The sequence below is a fragment of the Leptosomus discolor genome, chromosome 16 (genome assembly GCF_034619465.1).
Source record: "Leptosomus discolor isolate bLepDis1 chromosome 16, bLepDis1.hap2, whole genome shotgun sequence".
In the NCBI taxonomy this organism is placed as follows: Eukaryota; Metazoa; Chordata; class Aves; order Leptosomiformes; family Leptosomidae; genus Leptosomus; species Leptosomus discolor.
In genome coordinates, this window is record NC_141406.1 from 18,511,682 (window position 1) to 18,535,981 (window position 24,300).

The window sequence follows — 24,300 nt, forward strand, 5'->3', positions numbered from 1 at the left end:
AGATCATCCTCCCTTCTGTAATATCTGGCAGCTCGGTCCTGGGAGGTTGAGGCTACCTTCACTTTAGTGTTACTCCCCCGGTTAGTGTTTCCCTCCTTGAGTTGACGCACCCGTGCTGCCAGGACAGAAGTGGGTTTCCCAGCCCACCTTCCCATGTCTTCCCCATGGTCGCGCAGGAAGTACCATAGCTCAGCTCGTGGGGTGTACCCTCTCCCTCTAGCTGGGGGACGTTGGGCTCCGACTTTGGGGCCTGTGACTTGTACCGGTGCCAAATGGGAACTGCTCCTCCTCACCTCCTCCTTTATTTCCCTCATCTCCTCTTGTAGGCTCTTAATCACAGCAGAAACGTTAGCCTGCATTGGGCCATTGATCATGCTTTCAAAATTTCTAAGCTTGCTCGTGACAGAACCCACTGTCTCTCGGTCGTTATCTGCATTAATCATCGCAATGAAGGTGGAGTATTCAGATGGCCCTAGATTTGCCAGATTCCACAACATTTGCCCTGTGCACTTGACTTTGTCAGGGTCGTTACCATGCTGTCCATCCCTCCCAAGGAGTACCTCCAATACTGCCACTTCTCTCAGCTGCTGGATCCCTTCCTCAAGGGTCTTCCAGCGCATTCTATGATGGTGCTCCTGCATTCTCTCTCTGTGGACAAACCTCTCTCTCACACTCATTAAAAGCCGCTCCCAGAGGGAAAGGGTCCCCGGCTCCCTTACAAATACCAGATTGACACCTGAGTCCTGAGTCAAGGGTCCCAAATTCCTTGCCTCACTGCCATCCAGTTGCACACCCGTACCCATAAGATCCCAGACCCGAAGTAACCAGGTTGTAAAAGCCTCACGCCCCCGCCGTACGATGTCTTTGTGCAGATTACGGAGACTGTCATACGTCAGGGACTCGGTGAGTATCTCAACCACTGGCTCGCCTGCAGGTTCTGAGGGCCCTCCTTTCTTAACTGAGTGGTCTGATTTCATCTTAGATTTCCTCGTTTCCACAGGGGCGACTGCTGCTGGCTCTGACTGCCCTTGCGTTTCAGCTGCAACCTGGACGGTTGTAACGTCTGTGGGTTCTACTGCTGCACCATTAGACTCTCCCTCTTCAAGGCAGGAGGAGGGATTCCCAGCAGCTGAGAGAATGCACTCCTTCAGCATCTGGCCCATCTCACGTATCTCCTTCACCCAATCCGAGTGGTTCATTTCTGATGTGAGCTGTGAGGCAGGGTCAGATTCTGGAGCAGCATTCCTAGTCAGGGTAGTTATCCAAGCCAATCTCCCCTGATCTCTGAATACTGAATAAAACAGGATTATCAGCAACACCGGCCACTGTATGATATCATTAGCACTTAGGAAAGCTCTGAATCCTTCGAAAACTGGTGGAGTAGACCCAAAGAGCTGGGTTAGGGGTTGGGAGAAAGCTTCTCCCGGTATCATTTCCTCACAGTAGGTACCATTATTAAAGTAACCCCAAAAGCATACATTTAGTGTTTGATAGCTCCGAATCCATGTGCCCGCCTTCCAGAGGAAGTTAATAAGCCATGAATTCCTCACCTTATTAATCCATAAAACAAACTGGATAACAGTCACGGTAGCCTTAGTTATAGGACCCATGTTTAGATAAGGGCCTGCAAATGGGAGAAATACAGCCACCACCACATGCCACACGAACCGGGATAAGCTAGCCCACATGATGCCACTTAACAAGGAATCTATATCCAATGCACAAAAACCGTTATTCCTTTATCTCTCGATGCCCTCGAGCCCCACGTTGGGCGCCAAAATCTGTCTTGGTTTGAAAAAGACAGGTGACTGTGGAGGAAGGCAGGAGCCTCCCTTGAAATGGAGAGTGCAACCCCCTTCCCTCCAAACTATTATAATTTTGAAACTAACGGGCCTTCAGGCAAAGATATGGGGAATAGGAATAACAGTTCTTTACTAATATATATATAACACAAGGCAGGGAAAAAAACAAACAACCCACTGGTTTATACTGACAGAGTCAGGAATACAACCTGACACCCTGTTAGGGTGGCAGTAGCAGTCCGATAAGATGCTGGCTGCAGTCCTCCTGAAGCGATGGGTGTAGTTCTGTGGAAGCAGCAATCAGGTAAAAGAGTCTGGTCTTCCTCCGAAGGTCCAGTGGTCGGCAGGTAGCTCTCGTCCTCTGGAACTCCAGTGGGGGGAAAAGCTCCTCTGGGAATCCAGTGGAAGAAAGGCTGCTAGGGTGTTCAAAAATCTCCGTTTTTATTTGGCATGGACTGCTTGGCTCCTTCCCCCCCCCCTCCCCGGGCGGAGCATCTCACAATGGGATGGGGAGTCGTGAGGCAGTTCCTTGATGGGCCATGAACAGGAGATAGCCCAGGAGCGAGTTACCGATGGGTCAGGCGATAAGGCATTGTTGTGCCCAGTAACAGGAGATAGTCCAGAGGGGGGGAGGCAGGGAGCACCGCCCCACCTGGTCTCAACAGCTCCTGAAGATGGTAATAGAATATATTTTTTTTCTTTTGGCACATTTTACACTGTAACCCAGGACATAATCCACCCCTTATTCTATTACCATCTACACCGTACCCAACCCAATGCCCCCTTACAGATACATATATACACAATGAAACCTTACACAGAGTTCTCACTTAAAATTAGGTCTCCTTGTGGTACACAACGGGTTTCCCCATTTTTCTGCATTACCCACCAAGTGTAACCAGGTCCTTGAGCAAAAACAACCCCACGGAGGGGTGTGCCTTTGCCTGATGTGGGATTAATCCAAACAGTCTTTCCTAACATACCTCTCGTGTGTACCACAGGGACTTTATCTCCGTCCACTGTGTGCAAGGGTCCAGACTGGGCAGGACCAGCTCGATTGATGGACCCTCGGGTATTGACCATCCAGGTGGCCTTTGCTAAGTTCAGTTCCCAATTTTTGAAAGTCCCTCCTCCAAGTGCTTTTAGGGTAGTCTTAAGTAGCCCATTGCACCGTTCAACTTTCCCGGCAGCTGGTGCATGATAAGGGATATGATATATCCATTCGATTCCATGTTCTCTGGCCCAAGTGCTTATGAGGCTATTCTTGAAATGTGTCCCGTTGTCTGACTCGATTCTCTCAGGGGTGCCATGTCTCCAAAGAACTTGCTTTTCCAGGCCCAAGATGGTGTTCCGGGCGGTAGCATGAGGCACAGGGTAGGTCTCCAGCCACCCAGTGGTTGCTTCCACCATGGTCAGCACGTAGCGCTTGCCTTGACGGGTTTGGGGAAGAGTGATGTAGTCAATTTGCCAGGCTTCCCCATACCTGTACTTCGACCATCGTCCGCCGTACCACAGAGGCTTCACCCGCTTGGCCTGCTTGATCGCAGCACAGGTCTCACAGTCTTGGATAACCTGGGAGATACTGTTCATGGTTAGATCCACCCCTCGGTCCCGTGCCCATTTATAAGTGGCCTCTCTGCCTTGATGGCCTGAGGCATCATGGGCCCATCGAGCTAAGAACAACTCTCCTTTATGTTGCCAATCCAAGTCTATCTGGGACACCTCTATTTTTGCAGCCTGATCTACCTGTTCATTGTTACGATGTTCTTCGTTAGCCCGACTCCTGGGGACATGAGCATCTACATGACGGACCCTCACAGGTAGCTTCTTTACCCGAGTGGCAATATCTTTCCACTCATCAGCAGCCCAAATTGGTTTTCCCCTACGCTGCCAGTTGGCCTTATTCCACCTTTCCAGCCAGCCCCACAGAGCATTGGCTACCATCCACGAATCAGTATAAAGGTAGAGCTTTGGCCACTTCTCTCTTTCAGCAATGTCCAGGGCTAGTTGAACGGCTTTGAGTTCAGCAAGTTGACTTGATCCACCTTCTCCTTCAGTAGCTTGTGCGACCTGTCGTGTGGGGCTCCATACGGCTGCTTTCCACTTCCGGTTCATCCCTACGATGCGACAGGAACCGTCAGTGAAAAGAGCATATCGTGTTTCCTCTGCTGGTAGTTGGTTGTACGGTGGAGCTTCTTCAGCCCGCGTCACTTGTTCCTGCTCCTCTTCGTCAGTGAGGCCAAAGTCTTCACCTTCCGGCCAGTTCGTAATGATCTCCAAAATCCCAGGGCGATTTGGCTTTCCAATACGGGCGCGTTGTGTGATGAGGGCAATCCATTTGCTCCATGTGGCGTCAGTGGCGTGGTGGGTGGAGGGAACCTTTCCTTTAAACATCCACCCCAGCACCGGTAGTCGGGGTGCCAGGAGGAGTTGTGCTTCGGTGCCAATCACTTCCGAGGCAGCTTGGACTCCTTCATAGGCTGCTAGGATTTCCTTCTCTGTGGGAGTGTAGTTGGCCTCAGACCCTCTATAACTTCGACTCCAGAATCCCAGTGGTCGGCCACGAGTCTCTCCAGGCACCTTCTGCCAAAGGCTCCAGGACAAACCATTGTTCCCGGCCGCAGAGTAGAGCACGTTCCTCACCTCTGGTCCCGTCCTGACTGGGCCAAGGGCTAGCGCATGAGCGATCTCCCGCTTGATTTGGGCAAAAGCTTGTTGCTGTTCAGGGCCCCAGTGGAAATCGTTCTTCTTGCGGGTAACCAGGTACAGAGGGCTCACAATCTGGCTGTACTCAGGAATGTGCAGTCTCCAAAAACCTATGGCGCCTAGGAAAGCCTGTGTTTCCTTCTTGCTGGTTGGTGGAGACATCGCAGTGATCTTATTGATGACCTCGGTGGGGATCTGACGCCGTCCGTCTTGCCACTTTACCCCCAGGAACTGGATCTCTCGGGCAGGTCCCTTGACTTTGCTCTTCTTGATGGCAAAACCAGCTTCCAGGAGAATCTGGATGATCTTCTCTCCTTTCCCAAATACTTCCTTTGCTGTGTTCCCCCCCACACAATGATGTCATCGATGTACTGCAGATGTTCCGGAGCTTCACCCTTTTCCAGTGCAGCCTGGATCAGTCCATGGCAGATGGTGGGACTGTGCTTCCACCCCTGGGGCAGTCGGTTCCAGGTGTACTGTACGCCCCTCCAGGTGAAGGCAAACTGAGGCCTACATTCTGCTGCCAGAGGAATGGAGAAAAAAGCATTGGCAATGTCAATAGTGGCATACCACTTTGCTGCCTTGGACTCCAGCTCGTACTGGAGTTCCAGCATGTCCGGCACGGCAGCGCTCAACGGTGGAGTCACTTCATTCAAGCCACGATAGTCCACAGTCAATCTCCATTCTCCGTCAGACTTGCGCACAGGCCAAATGGGGCTGTTGAAGGGTGAGTGGGTCTTGCTGACCACCCCTTGACTCTCCAGCTCGCGGATCATTTTGTGGATGGGGATCACGGCATCTCGATTCGTCCGATACTGCCGGCGGTGCACTGTCGAGGTGGCAATCGGCACTTGTTGCTCTTCCACCTTCAAGAGTCCTACTGCAGATGGGTTTTCTGATAGTCCGGGCAAGGTGTTCAATTGCCTAATGCTCTCTGCCTCCACAGCAGCTATCCCAAATGCCCACCTGAGACCTTTTGGGTCCTTGTAATAGCCGTTCCGGAGGAAGTCTATGCCCAGAATGCACGGGGCCTCTGGGCCAGTCACAATCGGATGTTTCTGCCACTCCTTCCCAGTAAGGCTCACCTCGGCTTCCAACAGAGTCAATTGCTGCGATCCCCCCGTTACCCCGGCAATGGAAACAGGTTCTGCCCCCACATGTCCCGATGGCATTAGGGTACACTGCGCACCAGTATCAACTAACGCTTTGTATTTTTGTGGCTCTGACGTGCCAGGCCATCGGATCCACACCGTCCAAAATATCCGGTTTTCCCGTGCCTCTCCCTGGCTAGAGGCAGGGCCCCTCTAGCACTGGTTACCATTTCCTTCCTGGACATACATACTAGAGGTTCCTTCAAGGGGATCTGTCAGATCATCCTCCCTTCTGTAATATCTGGCAGCTCGGTCCTGGGAGGTTGAGGCTACCTTCACTTTAGTGTTACTCCCCCGGTTAGTGTTTCCCTCCTTGAGTTGACGCACCCGTGCTGCCAGGACAGAAGTGGGTTTCCCAGCCCACCTTCCCATGTCTTCCCCATGGTCGCGCAGGAAGTACCATAGCTCAGCTCGTGGGGTGTACCCTCTCCCTCTAGCTGGGGGACGTTGGGCTCCGACTTTGGGGCCTGTGACTTGTACCGGTGCCAAATGGGAACTGCTCCTCCTCACCTCCTCCTTTATTTCCCTCATCTCCTCTTGTAGGCTCTTAATCACAGCAGAAACGTTAGCCTGCATTGGGCCATTGATCATGCTTTCAAAATTTCTAAGCTTGCTCGTGACAGAACCCACTGTCTCTCGGTCGTTATCTGCATTAATCATCGCAATGAAGGTGGAGTATTCAGATGGCCCTAGATTTGCCAGATTCCACAACATTTGCCCTGTGCACTTGACTTTGTCAGGGTCGTTACCATGCTGTCCATCCCTCCCAAGGAGTACCTCCAATACTGCCACTTCTCTCAGCTGCTGGATCCCTTCCTCAAGGGTCTTCCAGCGCATTCTATGATGGTGCTCCTGCATTCTCTCTCTGTGGACAAACCTCTCTCTCACACTCATTAAAAGCCGCTCCCAGAGGGAAAGGGTCCCCGGCTCCCTTACAAATACCAGATTGACACCTGAGTCCTGAGTCAAGGGTCCCAAATTCCTTGCCTCACTGCCATCCAGTTGCACACCCGTACCCATAAGATCCCAGACCCGAAGTAACCAGGTTGTAAAAGCCTCACGCCCCCGCCGTACGATGTCTTTGTGCAGATTACGGAGACTGTCATACGTCAGGGACTCGGTGAGTATCTCAACCACTGGCTCGCCTGCAGGTTCTGAGGGCCCTCCTTTCTTAACTGAGTGGTCTGATTTCATCTTAGATTTCCTCGTTTCCACAGGGGCGACTGCTGCTGGCTCTGACTGCCCTTGCGTTTCAGCTGGAACCTGGACGGTTGTAACGTCTGTGGGTTCTACTGCTGCACCATTAGACTCTCCCTCTTCAAGGCAGGAGGAGGGATTCCCAGCAGCTGAGAGAATGCACTCCTTCAGCATCTGGCCCATCTCACGTATCTCCTTCACCCAATCCGAGTGGTTCATTTCTGATGTGAGCTGTGAGGCAGGGTCAGATTCTGGAGCAGCATTCCTAGTCAGGGTAGTTATCCAAGCCAATCTCCCCTGATCTCTGAATACTGAATAAAACAGGATTATCAGCAACACCGGCCACTGTATGATATCATTAGCACTTAGGAAAGCTCTGAATCCTTCGAAAACTGGTGGAGTAGACCCAAAGAGCTGGGTTAGGGGTTGGGAGAAAGCTTCTCCCGGTATCATTTCCTCACAGTAGGTACCATTATTAAAGTAACCCCAAAAGCATACATTTAGTGTTTGATAGCTCCGAATCCATGTGCCCGCCTTCCAGAGGAAGTTAATAAGCCATGAATTCCTCACCTTATTAATCCATAAAACAAACTGGATAACAGTCACGGTAGCCTTAGTTATAGGACCCATGTTTAGATAAGGGCCTGCAAATGGGAGAAATACAGCCACCACCACATGCCACACGAACCGGGATAAGCTAGCCCACATGATGCCACTTAACAAGGAATCTATATCCAATGCACAAAAACCGTTATTCCTTTATCTCTCGATGCCCTCGAGCCCCACGTTGGGCGCCAAAATCTGTCTTGGTTTGAAAAAGACAGGTGACTGTGGAGGAAGGCAGGAGCCTCCCTTGAAATGGAGAGTGCAACCCCCTTCCCTCCAAACTATTATAATTTTGAAACTAACGGGCCTTCAGGCAAAGATATGGGGAATAGGAATAACAGTTCTTTACTAATATATATATAACACAAGGCAGGGAAAAAAACAAACAACCCACTGGTTTATACTGACAGAGTCAGGAATACAACCTGACACCCTGTTAGGGTGGCAGTAGCAGTCCGATAAGATGCTGGCTGCAGTCCTCCTGAAGCGATGGGTGTAGTTCTGTGGAAGCAGCAATCAGGTAAAAGAGTCTGGTCTTCCTCCGAAGGTCCAGTGGTCGGCAGGTAGCTCTCGTCCTCTGGAACTCCAGTGGGGGGAAAAGCTCCTCTGGGAATCCAGTGGAAGAAAGGCTGCTAGGGTGTTCAAAAATCTCCGTTTTTATTTGGCATGGACTGCTTGGCTCCTTCCCCCCCCCCTCCCCGGGCGGAGCATCTCACAATGGGATGGGGAGTCGTGAGGCAGTTCCTTGATGGGCCATGAACAGGAGATAGCCCAGGAGCGAGTTACCGATGGGTCAGGCGATAAGGCATTGTTGTGCCCAGTAACAGGAGATAGTCCAGAGGGGGGGAGGCAGGGAGCACCGCCCCACCTGGTCTCAACAGCTCCTGAAGATGGTAATAGAATATATTTTTTTTCTTTTGGCACATTTTACACTGTAACCCAGGACATAATCCACCCCTTATTCTATTACCATCTACACCGTACCCAACCCAATGCCCCCTTACAGATACATATATACACAATGAAACCTTACACAGAGTTCTCACTTAAAATTAGGTCTCCTTGTGGTACACAACGGGTTTCCCCATTTTTCTGCATTACCCACCAAGTGTAACCAGGTCCTTGAGCAAAAACAACCCCACGGAGGGGTGTGCCTTTGCCTGATGTGGGATTAATCCAAACAGTCTTTCCTAACATACCTCTCGTGTGTACCACAGGGACTTTATCTCCGTCCACTGTGTGCAAGGGTCCAGACTGGGCAGGACCAGCTCGATTGATGGACCCTCGGGTATTGACCATCCAGGTGGCCTTTGCTAAGTTCAGTTCCCAATTTTTGAAAGTCCCTCCTCCAAGTGCTTTTAGGGTAGTCTTAAGTAGCCCATTGCACCGTTCAACTTTCCCGGCAGCTGGTGCATGATAAGGGATATGATATATCCATTCGATTCCATGTTCTCTGGCCCAAGTGCTTATGAGGCTATTCTTGAAATGTGTCCCGTTGTCTGACTCGATTCTCTCAGGGGTGCCATGTCTCCAAAGAACTTGCTTTTCCAGGCCCAAGATGGTGTTCCGGGCGGTAGCATGAGGCACAGGGTAGGTCTCCAGCCACCCAGTGGTTGCTTCCACCATGGTCAGCACGTAGCGCTTGCCTTGACGGGTTTGGGGAAGAGTGATGTAGTCAATTTGCCAGGCTTCCCCATACCTGTACTTCGACCATCGTCCGCCGTACCACAGAGGCTTCACCCGCTTGGCCTGCTTGATCGCAGCACAGGTCTCACAGTCTTGGATAACCTGGGAGATACTGTTCATGGTTAGATCCACCCCTCGGTCCCGTGCCCATTTATAAGTGGCCTCTCTGCCTTGATGGCCTGAGGCATCATGGGCCCATCGAGCTAAGAACAACTCTCCTTTATGTTGCCAATCCAAGTCTATCTGGGACACCTCTATTTTTGCAGCCTGATCTACCTGTTCATTGTTACGATGTTCTTCGTTAGCCCGACTCCTGGGGACATGAGCATCTACATGACGGACCCTCACAGGTAGCTTCTTTACCCGAGTGGCAATATCTTTCCACTCATCAGCAGCCCAAATTGGTTTTCCCCTACGCTGCCAGTTGGCCTTATTCCACCTTTCCAGCCAGCCCCACAGAGCATTGGCTACCATCCACGAATCAGTATAAAGGTAGAGCTTTGGCCACTTCTCTCTTTCAGCAATGTCCAGGGCTAGTTGAACGGCTTTGAGTTCAGCAAGTTGACTTGATCCACCTTCTCCTTCAGTAGCTTGTGCGACCTGTCGTGTGGGGCTCCATACGGCTGCTTTCCACTTCCGGTTCATCCCTACGATGCGACAGGAACCGTCAGTGAAAAGAGCATATCGTGTTTCCTCTGCTGGTAGTTGGTTGTACGGTGGAGCTTCTTCAGCCCGCGTCACTTGTTCCTGCTCCTCTTCGTCAGTGAGGCCAAAGTCTTCACCTTCCGGCCAGTTCGTAATGATCTCCAAAATCCCAGGGCGATTTGGCTTTCCAATACGGGCGCGTTGTGTGATGAGGGCAATCCATTTGCTCCATGTGGCGTCAGTGGCGTGGTGGGTGGAGGGAACCTTTCCTTTAAACATCCACCCCAGCACCGGTAGTCGGGGTGCCAGGAGGAGTTGTGCTTCGGTGCCAATCACTTCCGAGGCAGCTTGGACTCCTTCATAGGCTGCTAGGATTTCCTTCTCTGTGGGAGTGTAGTTGGCCTCAGACCCTCTATAACTTCGACTCCAGAATCCCAGTGGTCGGCCACGAGTCTCTCCAGGCACCTTCTGCCAAAGGCTCCAGGACAAACCATTGTTCCCGGCCGCAGAGTAGAGCACGTTCCTCACCTCTGGTCCCGTCCTGACTGGGCCAAGGGCTAGCGCATGAGCGATCTCCCGCTTGATTTGGGCAAAAGCTTGTTGCTGTTCAGGGCCCCAGTGGAAATCGTTCTTCTTGCGGGTAACCAGGTACAGAGGGCTCACAATCTGGCTGTACTCAGGAATGTGCAGTCTCCAAAAACCTATGGCGCCTAGGAAAGCCTGTGTTTCCTTCTTGCTGGTTGGTGGAGACATCGCAGTGATCTTATTGATGACCTCGGTGGGGATCTGACGCCGTCCGTCTTGCCACTTTACCCCCAGGAACTGGATCTCTCGGGCAGGTCCCTTGACTTTGCTCTTCTTGATGGCAAAACCAGCTTCCAGGAGAATCTGGATGATCTTCTCTCCTTTCCCAAATACTTCCTTTGCTGTGTTCCCCCCCACACAATGATGTCATCGATGTACTGCAGATGTTCCGGAGCTTCACCCTTTTCCAGTGCAGCCTGGATCAGTCCATGGCAGATGGTGGGACTGTGCTTCCACCCCTGGGGCAGTCGGTTCCAGGTGTACTGTACGCCCCTCCAGGTGAAGGCAAACTGAGGCCTACATTCTGCTGCCAGAGGAATGGAGAAAAAAGCATTGGCAATGTCAATAGTGGCATACCACTTTGCTGCCTTGGACTCCAGCTCGTACTGGAGTTCCAGCATGTCCGGCACGGCAGCGCTCAACGGTGGAGTCACTTCATTCAAGCCACGATAGTCCACAGTCAATCTCCATTCTCCGTCAGACTTGCGCACAGGCCAAATGGGGCTGTTGAAGGGTGAGTGGGTCTTGCTGACCACCCCTTGACTCTCCAGCTCGCGGATCATTTTGTGGATGGGGATCACGGCATCTCGATTCGTCCGATACTGCCGGCGGTGCACTGTCGAGGTGGCAATCGGCACTTGTTGCTCTTCCACCTTCAAGAGTCCTACTGCAGATGGGTTTTCTGATAGTCCGGGCAAGGTGTTCAATTGCCTAATGCTCTCTGCCTCCACAGCAGCTATCCCAAATGCCCACCTGAGACCTTTTGGGTCCTTGTAATAGCCGTTCCGGAGGAAGTCTATGCCCAGAATGCACGGGGCCTCTGGGCCAGTCACAATCGGATGTTTCTGCCACTCCTTCCCAGTAAGGCTCACCTCGGCTTCCAACAGAGTCAATTGCTGCGATCCCCCCGTTACCCCGGCAATGGAAACAGGTTCTGCCCCCACATGTCCCGATGGCATTAGGGTACACTGCGCACCAGTATCAACTAACGCTTTGTATTTTTGTGGCTCTGACGTGCCAGGCCATCGGATCCACACCGTCCAAAATATCCGGTTTTCCCGTGCCTCTCCCTGGCTAGAGGCAGGGCCCCTCTAGCACTGGTTACCATTTCCTTCCTGGACATACATACTAGAGGTTCCTTCAAGGGGATCTGTCAGATCATCCTCCCTTCTGTAATATCTGGCAGCTCGGTCCTGGGAGGTTGAGGCTACCTTCACTTTAGTGTTACTCCCCCGGTTAGTGTTTCCCTCCTTGAGTTGACGCACCCGTGCTGCCAGGACAGAAGTGGGTTTCCCAGCCCACCTTCCCATGTCTTCCCCATGGTCGCGCAGGAAGTACCATAGCTCAGCTCGTGGGGTGTACCCTCTCCCTCTAGCTGGGGGACGTTGGGCTCCGACTTTGGGGCCTGTGACTTGTACCGGTGCCAAATGGGAACTGCTCCTCCTCACCTCCTCCTTTATTTCCCTCATCTCCTCTTGTAGGCTCTTAATCACAGCAGAAACGTTAGCCTGCATTGGGCCATTGATCATGCTTTCAAAATTTCTAAGCTTGCTCGTGACAGAACCCACTGTCTCTCGGTCGTTATCTGCATTAATCATCGCAATGAAGGTGGAGTATTCAGATGGCCCTAGATTTGCCAGATTCCACAACATTTGCCCTGTGCACTTGACTTTGTCAGGGTCGTTACCATGCTGTCCATCCCTCCCAAGGAGTACCTCCAATACTGCCACTTCTCTCAGCTGCTGGATCCCTTCCTCAAGGGTCTTCCAGCGCATTCTATGATGGTGCTCCTGCATTCTCTCTCTGTGGACAAACCTCTCTCTCACACTCATTAAAAGCCGCTCCCAGAGGGAAAGGGTCCCCGGCTCCCTTACAAATACCAGATTGACACCTGAGTCCTGAGTCAAGGGTCCCAAATTCCTTGCCTCACTGCCATCCAGTTGCACACCCGTACCCATAAGATCCCAGACCCGAAGTAACCAGGTTGTAAAAGCCTCACGCCCCCGCCGTACGATGTCTTTGTGCAGATTACGGAGACTGTCATACGTCAGGGACTCGGTGAGTATCTCAACCACTGGCTCGCCTGCAGGTTCTGAGGGCCCTCCTTTCTTAACTGAGTGGTCTGATTTCATCTTAGATTTCCTCGTTTCCACAGGGGCGACTGCTGCTGGCTCTGACTGCCCTTGCGTTTCAGCTGGAACCTGGACGGTTGTAACGTCTGTGGGTTCTACTGCTGCACCATTAGACTCTCCCTCTTCAAGGCAGGAGGAGGGATTCCCAGCAGCTGAGAGAATGCACTCCTTCAGCATCTGGCCCATCTCACGTATCTCCTTCACCCAATCCGAGTGGTTCATTTCTGATGTGAGCTGTGAGGCAGGGTCAGATTCTGGAGCAGCATTCCTAGTCAGGGTAGTTATCCAAGCCAATCTCCCCTGATCTCTGAATACTGAATAAAACAGGATTATCAGCAACACCGGCCACTGTATGATATCATTAGCACTTAGGAAAGCTCTGAATCCTTCGAAAACTGGTGGAGTAGACCCAAAGAGCTGGGTTAGGGGTTGGGAGAAAGCTTCTCCCGGTATCATTTCCTCACAGTAGGTACCATTATTAAAGTAACCCCAAAAGCATACATTTAGTGTTTGATAGCTCCGAATCCATGTGCCCGCCTTCCAGAGGAAGTTAATAAGCCATGAATTCCTCACCTTATTAATCCATAAAACAAACTGGATAACAGTCACGGTAGCCTTAGTTATAGGACCCATGTTTAGATAAGGGCCTGCAAATGGGAGAAATACAGCCACCACCACATGCCACACGAACCGGGATAAGCTAGCCCACATGATGCCACTTAACAAGGAATCTATATCCAATGCACAAAAACCGTTATTCCTTTATCTCTCGATGCCCTCGAGCCCCACGTTGGGCGCCAAAATCTGTCTTGGTTTGAAAAAGACAGGTGACTGTGGAGGAAGGCAGGAGCCTCCCTTGAAATGGAGAGTGCAACCCCCTTCCCTCCAAACTATTATAATTTTGAAACTAACGGGCCTTCAGGCAAAGATATGGGGAATAGGAATAACAGTTCTTTACTAATATATATATAACACAAGGCAGGGAAAAAAACAAACAACCCACTGGTTTATACTGACAGAGTCAGGAATACAACCTGACACCCTGTTAGGGTGGCAGTAGCAGTCCGATAAGATGCTGGCTGCAGTCCTCCTGAAGCGATGGGTGTAGTTCTGTGGAAGCAGCAATCAGGTAAAAGAGTCTGGTCTTCCTCCGAAGGTCCAGTGGTCGGCAGGTAGCTCTCGTCCTCTGGAACTCCAGTGGGGGGAAAAGCTCCTCTGGGAATCCAGTGGAAGAAAGGCTGCTAGGGTGTTCAAAAATCTCCGTTTTTATTTGGCATGGACTGCTTGGCTCCTTCCCCCCCCCCTCCCCGGGCGGAGCATCTCACAATGGGATGGGGAGTCGTGAGGCAGTTCCTTGATGGGCCATGAACAGGAGATAGCCCAGGAGCGAGTTACCGATGGGTCAGGCGATAAGGCATTGTTGTGCCCAGTAACAGGAGATAGTCCAGAGGGGGGGAGGCAGGGAGCACCGCCCCACCTGGTCTCAACAGCTCCTGAAGATGGTAATAGAATATATTTTTTTTCTTTTGGCACATTTTACACTGTAACCCAGGACATAATCCACCCCTTATTCTATTACCATCTACACCGTACCCAACCCAATGCCCCCTTACAGATACATATATACACAATGAAACCTTACACAGAGTTCTCACTTAAAATTAGGTCTCCTTGTGGTACACAACGGGTTTCCCCATTTTTCTGCATTACCCACCAAGTGTAACCAGGTCCTTGAGCAAAAACAACCCCACGGAGGGGTGTGCCTTTGCCTGATGTGGGATTAATCCAAACAGTCTTTCCTAACATACCTCTCGTGTGTACCACAGGGACTTTATCTCCGTCCACTGTGTGCAAGGGTCCAGACTGGGCAGGACCAGCTCGATTGATGGACCCTCGGGTATTGACCATCCAGGTGGCCTTTGCTAAGTTCAGTTCCCAATTTTTGAAAGTCCCTCCTCCAAGTGCTTTTAGGGTAGTCTTAAGTAGCCCATTGCACCGTTCAACTTTCCCGGCAGCTGGTGCATGATAAGGGATATGATATATCCATTCGATTCCATGTTCTCTGGCCCAAGTGCTTATGAGGCTATTCTTGAAATGTGTCCCGTTGTCTGACTCGATTCTCTCAGGGGTGCCATGTCTCCAAAGAACTTGCTTTTCCAGGCCCAAGATGGTGTTCCGGGCGGTAGCATGAGGCACAGGGTAGGTCTCCAGCCACCCAGTGGTTGCTTCCACCATGGTCAGCACGTAGCGCTTGCCTTGACGGGTTTGGGGAAGAGTGATGTAGTCAATTTGCCAGGCTTCCCCATACCTGTACTTCGACCATCGTCCGCCGTACCACAGAGGCTTCACCCGCTTGGCCTGCTTGATCGCAGCACAGGTCTCACAGTCTTGGATAACCTGGGAGATACTGTTCATGGTTAGATCCACCCCTCGGTCCCGTGCCCATTTATAAGTGGCCTCTCTGCCTTGATGGCCTGAGGCATCATGGGCCCATCGAGCTAAGAACAACTCTCCTTTATGTTGCCAATCCAAGTCTATCTGGGACACCTCTATTTTTGCAGCCTGATCTACCTGTTCATTGTTACGATGTTCTTCGTTAGCCCGACTCCTGGGGACATGAGCATCTACATGACGGACCCTCACAGGTAGCTTCTTTACCCGAGTGGCAATATCTTTCCACTCATCAGCAGCCCAAATTGGTTTTCCCCTACGCTGCCAGTTGGCCTTATTCCACCTTTCCAGCCAGCCCCACAGAGCATTGGCTACCATCCACGAATCAGTATAAAGGTAGAGCTTTGGCCACTTCTCTCTTTCAGCAATGTCCAGGGCTAGTTGAACGGCTTTGAGTTCAGCAAGTTGACTTGATCCACCTTCTCCTTCAGTAGCTTGTGCGACCTGTCGTGTGGGGCTCCATACGGCTGCTTTCCACTTCCGGTTCATCCCTACGATGCGACAGGAACCGTCAGTGAAAAGAGCATATCGTGTTTCCTCTGCTGGTAGTTGGTTGTACGGTGGAGCTTCTTCAGCCCGCGTCACTTGTTCCTGCTCCTCTTCGTCAGTGAGGCCAAAGTCTTCACCTTCCGGCCAGTTCGTAATGATCTCCAAAATCCCAGGGCGATTTGGCTTTCCAATACGGGCGCGTTGTGTGATGAGGGCAATCCATTTGCTCCATGTGGCGTCAGTGGCGTGGTGGGTGGAGGGAACCTTTCCTTTAAACATCCACCCCAGCACCGGTAGTCGGGGTGCCAGGAGGAGTTGTGCTTCGGTGCCAATCACTTCCGAGGCAGCTTGGACTCCTTCATAGGCTGCTAGGATTTCCTTCTCTGTGGGAGTGTAGTTGGCCTCAGACCCTCTATAACTTCGACTCCAGAATCCCAGTGGTCGGCCACGAGTCTCTCCAGGCACCTTCTGCCAAAGGCTCCAGGACAAACCATTGTTCCCGGCCGCAGAGTAGAGCACGTTCCTCACCTCTGGTCCCGTCCTGACTGGGCCAAGGGCTAGCGCATGAGCGATCTCCCGCTTGATTTGGGCAAAAGCTTGTTGCTGTTCAGGGCCCCAGTGGAAATCGTTCTTCTTGCGGGTAACCAGGTACAGAGGGCTCACAATCTCGCTGTACTCAGGAATGTGCAGTCTCCAAAAACCTATGGCGCCTAGGAAAGCCTGTGTTTCCTTCTTGCTGGTTGGTGGAGACATCGCAGTGATCTTATTGATGACCTCGGTGGGGATCTGACGCCGTCCGTCTTGCCACTTTACCCCCAGGAACTGGATCTCTCGGGCAGGTCCCTTGACTTTGCTCTTCTTGATGGCAAAACCAGCTTCCAGGAGAATCTGGATGATCTTCTCTCCTTTCCCAAATACTTCCTTTGCTGTGTTCCCCCCCACACAATGATGTCATCGATGTACTGCAGATGTTCCGGAGCTTCACCCTTTTCCAGTGCAGCCTGGATCAGTCCATGGCAGATGGTGGGACTGTGCTTCCACCCCTGGGGCAGTCGGTTCCAGGTGTACTGTACGCCCCTCCAGGTGAAGGCAAACTGAGGCCTACATTCTGCTGCCAGAGGAATGGAGAAAAAAGCATTGGCAATGTCAATAGTGGCATACCACTTTGCTGCCTTGGACTCCAGCTCGTACTGGAGTTCCAGCATGTCCGGCACGGCAGCGCTCAACGGTGGAGTCACTTCATTCAAGCCACGATAGTCCACAGTCAATCTCCATTCTCCGTCAGACTTGCGCACAGGCCAAATGGGGCTGTTGAAGGGTGAGTGGGTCTTGCTGACCACCCCTTGACTCTCCAGCTCGCGGATCATTTTGTGGATGGGGATCACGGCATCTCGATTCGTCCGATACTGCCGGCGGTGCACTGTCGAGGTGGCAATCGGCACTTGTTGCTCTTCCACCTTCAAGAGTCCTACTGCAGATGGGTTTTCTGATAGTCCGGGCAAGGTGTTCAATTGGCTAATGCTCTCTGCCTCCACAGCAGCTATCCCAAATGCCCACCTGAGACCTTTTGGGTCCTTGTAATAGCCGTTCCGGAGGAAGTCTATGCCCAGAATGCACGGGGCCTCTGGGCCAGTCACAATCGGATGTTTCTGCCACTCCTTCCCAGTAAGGCTCACCTCGGCTTCCAACAGAGTCAATTGCTGCGATCCCCCCGTTACCCCGGCAATGGAAACAGGTTCTGCCCCCACATGTCCCGATGGCATTAGGGTACACTGCGCACCAGTATCAACTAACGCTTTGTATTTTTGTGGCTCTGACGTGCCAGGCCATCGGATCCACACCGTCCAAAATATCCGGTTTTCCCGTGCCTCTCCCTGGCTAGAGGCAGGGCCCCTCTAGCACTGGTTACCATTTCCTTCCTGGACATACATACTAGAGGTTCCTTCAAGGGGATCTGTCAGATCATCCTCCCTTCTGTAATATCTGGCAGCTCGGTCCTGGGAGGTTGAGGCTACCTTCACTTTAGTGTTACTCCCCCGGTTAGTGTTTCCCTCCTTGAGTTGACGCACCCGTGCTGCCAGGACAGAAGTGGGTTTCCCAGCCCACCTTCCCATGTCTTCCCCATGGTCGCGCAGGAAGTACCATAGCTCAGCTCGTGGGGTGTACCCTCTCCCTCTAGCTGGGGGACGTTGGGCTCCGACTTTGGGGCCTGTGACTTGTACCGGTGCCAAATGGGAACTGCTCCTCCTCACCTCCTCCTTTATTTCCCTCATCTCCTCTTGTAGGCTCTTAATCACAGCAGAAACGTTAGCCTGCATTGGGCCATTGATCATGCTTTCAAAATTTCTAAGCTTGCTCGTGACAGAACCCACTGTCTCTCGGTCGTTATCTGCATTAATCATTGCAATGAAGGTGGAGTATTCAGATGGCCCTAGATTTGCCAGATTCCACAACATTTGCCCTGTGCACTTGACTTTGTCAGGGTCGTTACCATGCTGTCCATCCCTCCCAAGGAGTACCTCCAATACTGCCACTTCTCTCAGCTGCTGGATCCCTTCCTCAAGGGTCTTCCAGCGCATTCTATGATGGTGCTCCTGCATTCTCTCTCTGTGGACAAACCTCTCTCTCACACTCATTAAAAGCCGCTCCCAGAGGGAAAGGGTCCCCGGCTCCCTTACAAATACCAGATTGACACCTGAGTCCTGAGTCAAGGGTCCCAAATTCCTTGCCTCACTGCCATCCAGTTGCACACCCGTACCCATAAGATCCCAGACCCGAAGTAACCAGGTTGTAAAAGCCTCACGCCCCCGCCGTACGATGTCTTTGTGCAGATTACGGAGACTGTCATACGTCAGGGACTCGGTGAGTATCTCAACCACTGGCTCGCCTGCAGGTTCTGAGGGCCCTCCTTTCTTAACTGAGTGGTCTGATTTCATCTTAGATTTCCTCGTTTCCACAGGGGCGACTGCTGCTGGCTCTGACTGCCCTTGCGTTTCAGCTGGAACCTGGACGGTTGTAACGTCTGTGGGTTCTACTGCTGCACCATTAGACTCTCCCTCTTCAAGGCAGGAGGAGGGATTCCCAGCAGCTGAGAGAATGCACTCCTTCAGCATCTGGCCCATCTCACGTATCTCCTTCACCCAATCCGAGTGGTTCATTTCTGATGTGAGCTGTGAGGCAGGGTCAGATTCTGGAGCAGCATTCCTAGTCAGGGTAGTTATCCAAGCCAATCTCCCCTGATCTCTGAATACTGAATAAAACAGGATTATCAGCAACACCGGCCACTGTATGATATCATTAGCACTTAGGAAAGCTCTGAATCCTTCGAAAACTGGTGGAGTAGACCCAAAGAGCTGGGTTAGGGGTTGGGAGAAAGCTTCTCCCGGTATCATTTCCTCACAGTAGGTACCATTATTAAAGTAACCCCAAAAGCATACATTTACTGTTTGATAGCTCCGAATCCATGTGCCCGCCTTCCAGAGGAAGTTAATAAGCCATGAATTCCTCACCTTATTAATCCATAAAACAAACTGGATAACAGTCACGGTAGCCTTAGTTATAGGACCCATGTTTAGATAAGGGCCTGCAAATGGGAGAAATACAGCCACCACCACATGCCACACGAACCGGGATAAGCTAGCCCACATGATGCCACTTAACAAGGAATCTATATCCAATGCACAAAAACCGTTATTCCTTTATCTCTCGATGCCCTCGAGCCCCACGTTGGGCGCCAAAATCTGTCTTGGTTTGAAAAAGACAGGTGACTGTGGAGGAAGGCAGGAGCCTCCCTTGAAATGGAGAGTGCAACCCCCTTCCCTCCAAACTATTATAATTTTGAAACTAACGGGCCTTCAGGCAAAGATATGGGGAATAGGAATAACAGTTCTTTACTAATATATATATAACACAAGGCAGGGAAAAAAACAAACAACCCACTGGTTTATACTGACAGAGTCAGGAATACAACCTGACACCCTGTTAGGGTGGCAGTAGCAGTCCGATAAGATGCTGGCTGCAGTCCTCCTGAAGCGATGGGTGTAGTTCTGTGGAAGCAGCAATCAGGTAAAAGAGTCTGGTCTTCCTCCGAAGGTCCAGTGGTCGGCAGGTAGCTCTCGTCCTCTGGAACTCCAGTGGGGGGAAAAGCTCCTCTGGGAATCCAGTGGAAGAAAGGCTGCTAGGGTGTTCAAAAAATCTCCGTTTTTATTTGGCATGGACTGCTTGGCTCCTTCCCCCCCCCCTCCCCGGGCGGAGCATCTCACAATGGGATGGGGAGTCGTGAGGCAGTTCCTTGATGGGCCATGAACAGGAGATAGCCCAGGAGCGAGTTACCGATGGGTCAGGCGATAAGGCATTGTTGTGCCCAGTAACAGGAGATAGTCCAGAGGGGGGGAGGCAGGGAGCACCGCCCCACCTGGTCTCAACAGCTCCTGAAGATGGTAATAGAATATATTTTTTTTCTTTTGGCACATTTTACACTGTAACCCAGGACATAATCCACCCCTTATTCTATTACCATCTACACCGTACCCAACCCAATGCCCCCTTACAGATACATATATACACAATGAAACCTTACACAGAGTTCTCACTTAAAATTAGGTCTCCTTGTGGTACACAACGGGTTTCCCCATTTTTCTGCATTACCCACCAAGTGTAACCAGGTCCTTGAGCAAAAACAACCCCACGGAGGGGTGTGCCTTTGCCTGATGTGGGATTAATCCAAACAGTCTTTCCTAACATACCTCTCGTGTGTACCACAGGGACTTTATCTCCGTCCACTGTGTGCAAGGGTCCAGACTGGGCAGGACCAGCTCGATTGATGGACCCTCGGGTATTGACCATCCAGGTGGCCTTTGCTAAGTTCAGTTCCCAATTTTTGAAAGTCCCTCCTCCAAGTGCTTTTAGGGTAGTCTTAAGTAGCCCATTGCACCGTTCAACTTTCCCGGCAGCTGGTGCATGATAAGGGATATGATATATCCATTCGATTCCATGTTCTCTGGCCCAAGTGCTTATGAGGCTATTCTTGAAATGTGTCCCGTTGTCTGACTCGATTCTCTCAGGGGTGCCATGTCTCCAAAGAACTTGCTTTTCCAGGCCCAAGATGGTGTTCCGGGCGGTAGCATGAGGCACAGGGTAGGTCTCCAGCCACCCAGTGGTTGCTTCCACCATGGTCAGCACGTAGCGCTTGCCTTGACGGGTTTGGGGAAGAGTGATGTAGTCAATTTGCCAGGCTTCCCCATACCTGTACTTCGACCATCGTCCGCCGTACCACAGAGGCTTCACCCGCTTGGCCTGCTTGATCGCAGCACAGGTCTCACAGTCTTGGATAACCTGGGAGATACTGTTCATGGTTAGATCCACCCCTCGGTCCCGTGCCCATTTATAAGTGGCCTCTCTGCCTTGATGGCCTGAGGCATCATGGGCCCATCGAGCTAAGAACAACTCTCCTTTATGTTGCCAATCCAAGTCTATCTGGGACACCTCTATTTTTGCAGCCTGATCTACCTGTTCATTGTTACGATGTTCTTCGTTAGCCCGACTCCTGGGGACATGAGCATCTACATGACGGACCCTCACAGGTAGCTTCTTTACCCGAGTGGCAATATCTTTCCACTCATCAGCAGCCCAAATTGGTTTTCCCCTACGCTGCCAGTTGGCCTTATTCCACCTTTCCAGCCAGCCCCACAGAGCATTGGCTACCATCCACGAATCAGTATAAAGGTAGAGCTTTGGCCACTTCTCTCTTTCAGCAATGTCCAGGGCTAGTTGAACGGCTTTGAGTTCAGCAAGTTGACTTGATCCACCTTCTCCTTCAGTAGCTTGTGCGACCTGTCGTGTGGGGCTCCATACGGCTGCTTTCCACTTCCGGTTCATCCCTACGATGCGACAGGAACCGTCAGTGAAAAGAGCATATCGTGTTTCCTCTGCTGGTAGTTGGTTGTACGGTGGAGCTTCTTCAGCCCGCGTCACTTGTTCCTGCTCCTCTTCGTCAGTGAGGCCAAAGTCTTCACCTTCCGGCCAGTTCGTAATGATCTCCAAAATCCCAGGGCGATTTGGCTTTCCAATACGGGTGCGTTGTGTGATGAGGGCAATCCATTTGCTCCATGTGGCGTCAGTGGCGTGGTGGGTGGAGGGAACCTTTCCTTTAAACATCCACCCCAGCACCGGTAGTCGGGGTGCCAGGAGGAGTTGTGCTTCGGTGCCAATCACTTCCGAGGCAGCTTGGACTCCTTCATAGGCTGCTAGGATTTCCTTCTCTGTGGGAGTGTAGTTGGCCTCAGACCCTCTATAACTTCGACTCCAGAATCCCAGTGGTCGGCCACGAGTCTCTCCAGGCACCTTCTGCCAAAGGCTCCAGGACAAACCATTGTTCCCGGCCGCAGAGTAGAGCACGTTCCTCACCTCTGGTCCCGTCCTGACTGGGCCAAGGGCTAGCGCATGAGCCATCTCCCGCTTGATTTGGGCAAAAGCTTGTTGCTGTTCAGGGCCCCAGTGGAAATCGTTCTTCTTGCGGGTAACCAGGTACAGAGGGCTCACAATCTGGCTGTACTCAGGAATGTGCAGTCTCCAAAAACCTATGGCGCCTAGGAAAGCCTGTGTTTCCTTCTTGCTGGTTGGTGGAGACATCGCAGTGATCTTATTGATGACCTCGGTGGGGATCTGACGCCGTCCGTCTTGCCACTTTACCCCCAGGAACTGGATCTCTCGGGCAGGTCCCTTGACTTTGCTCTTCTTGATGGCAAAACCAGCTTCCAGGAGAATCTGGATGATCTTCTCTCCTTTCCCAAATACTTCCTTTGCTGTGTTCCCCCCCACACAATGATGTCATCGATGTACTGCAGATGTTCCGGAGCTTCACCCTTTTCCAGTGCAGCCTGGATCAGTCCATGGCAGATGGTGGGACTGTGCTTCCACCCCTGGGGCAGTCGGTTCCAGGTGTACTGTACGCCCCTCCAGGTGAAGGCAAACTGAGGCCTACATTCTGCTGCCAGAGGAATGGAGAAAAAAGCATTGGCAATGTCAATAGTGGCATACCACTTTGCTGCCTTGGACTCCAGCTCGTACTGGAGTTCCAGCATGTCCGGCACGGCAGCGCTCAACGGTGGAGTCACTTCATTCAAGCCACGATAGTCCACAGTCAATCTCCATTCTCCGTCAGACTTGCGCACAGGCCAAATGGGGCTGTTGAAGGGTGAGTGGGTCTTGCTGACCACCCCTTGACTCTCCAGCTCGCGGATCATTTTGTGGATGGGGATCACGGCATCTCGATTCGTCCGATACTGCCGGCGGTGCACTGTCGAGGTGGCAATCGGCACTTGTTGCTCTTCCACCTTCAAGAGTCCTACTGCAGATGGGTTTTCTGATAGTCCGGGCAAGGTGTTCAATTGCCTAATGCTCTCTGCCTCCACAGCAGCTATCCCAAATGCCCACCTGAGACCTTTTGGGTCCTTGTAATAGCCGTTCCGGAGGAAGTCTATGCCCAGAATGCACGGGGCCTCTGGGCCAGTCACAATCGGATGTTTCTGCCACTCCTTCCCAGTAAGGCTCACCTCGGCTTCCAACAGAGTCAATTGCTGCGATCCCCCCGTTACCCCGGCAATGGAAACAGGTTCTGCCCCCACATGTCCCGATGGCATTAGGGTACACTGCGCACCAGTATCAACTAACGCTTTGTATTTTTGTGGCTCTGACGTGCCAGGCCATCGGATCCACACCGTCCAAAATATCCGGTTTTCCCGTGCCTCTCCCTGGCTAGAGGCAGGGCCCCTCTAGCACTGGTTACCATTTCCTTCCTGGACATACATACTAGAGGTTCCTTCAAGGGGATCTGTCAGATCATCCTCCCTTCTGTAATATCTGGCAGCTCGGTCCTGGGAGGTTGAGGCTACCTTCACTTTAGTGTTACTCCCCCGGTTAGTGTTTCCCTCCTTGAGTTGACGCACCCGTGCTGCCAGGACAGAAGTGGGTTTCCCAGCCCACCTTCCCATGTCTTCCCCATGGTCGCGCAGGAAGTACCATAGCTCAGCTCGTGGGGTGTACCCTCTCCCTCTAGCTGGGGGACGTTGGGCTCCGACTTTGGGGCCTGTGACTTGTACCGGTGCCAAATGGGAACTGCTCCTCCTCACCTCCTCCTTTATTTCCCTCATCTCCTCTTGTAGGCTCTTAATCACAGCAGAAACGTTAGCCTGCATTGGGCCATTGATCATGCTTTCAAAATTTCTAAGCTTGCTCGTGACAGAACCCACTGTCTCTCGGTCGTTATCTGCATTAATCATTGCAATGAAGGTGGAGTATTCAGATGGCCCTAGATTTGCCAGATTCCACAACATTTGCCCTGTGCACTTGACTTTGTCAGGGTCGTTACCATGCTGTCCATCCCTCCCAAGGAGTACCTCCAATACTGCCACTTCTCTCAGCTGCTGGATCCCTTCCTCAAGGGTCTTCCAGCGCATTCTATGATGGTGCTCCTGCATTCTCTCTCTGTGGACAAACCTCTCTCTCACACTCATTAAAAGCCGCTCCCAGAGGGAAAGGGTCCCCGGCTCCCTTACAAATACCAGATTGACACCTGAGTCCTGAGTCAAGGGTCCCAAATTCCTTGCCTCACTGCCATCCAGTTGCACACCC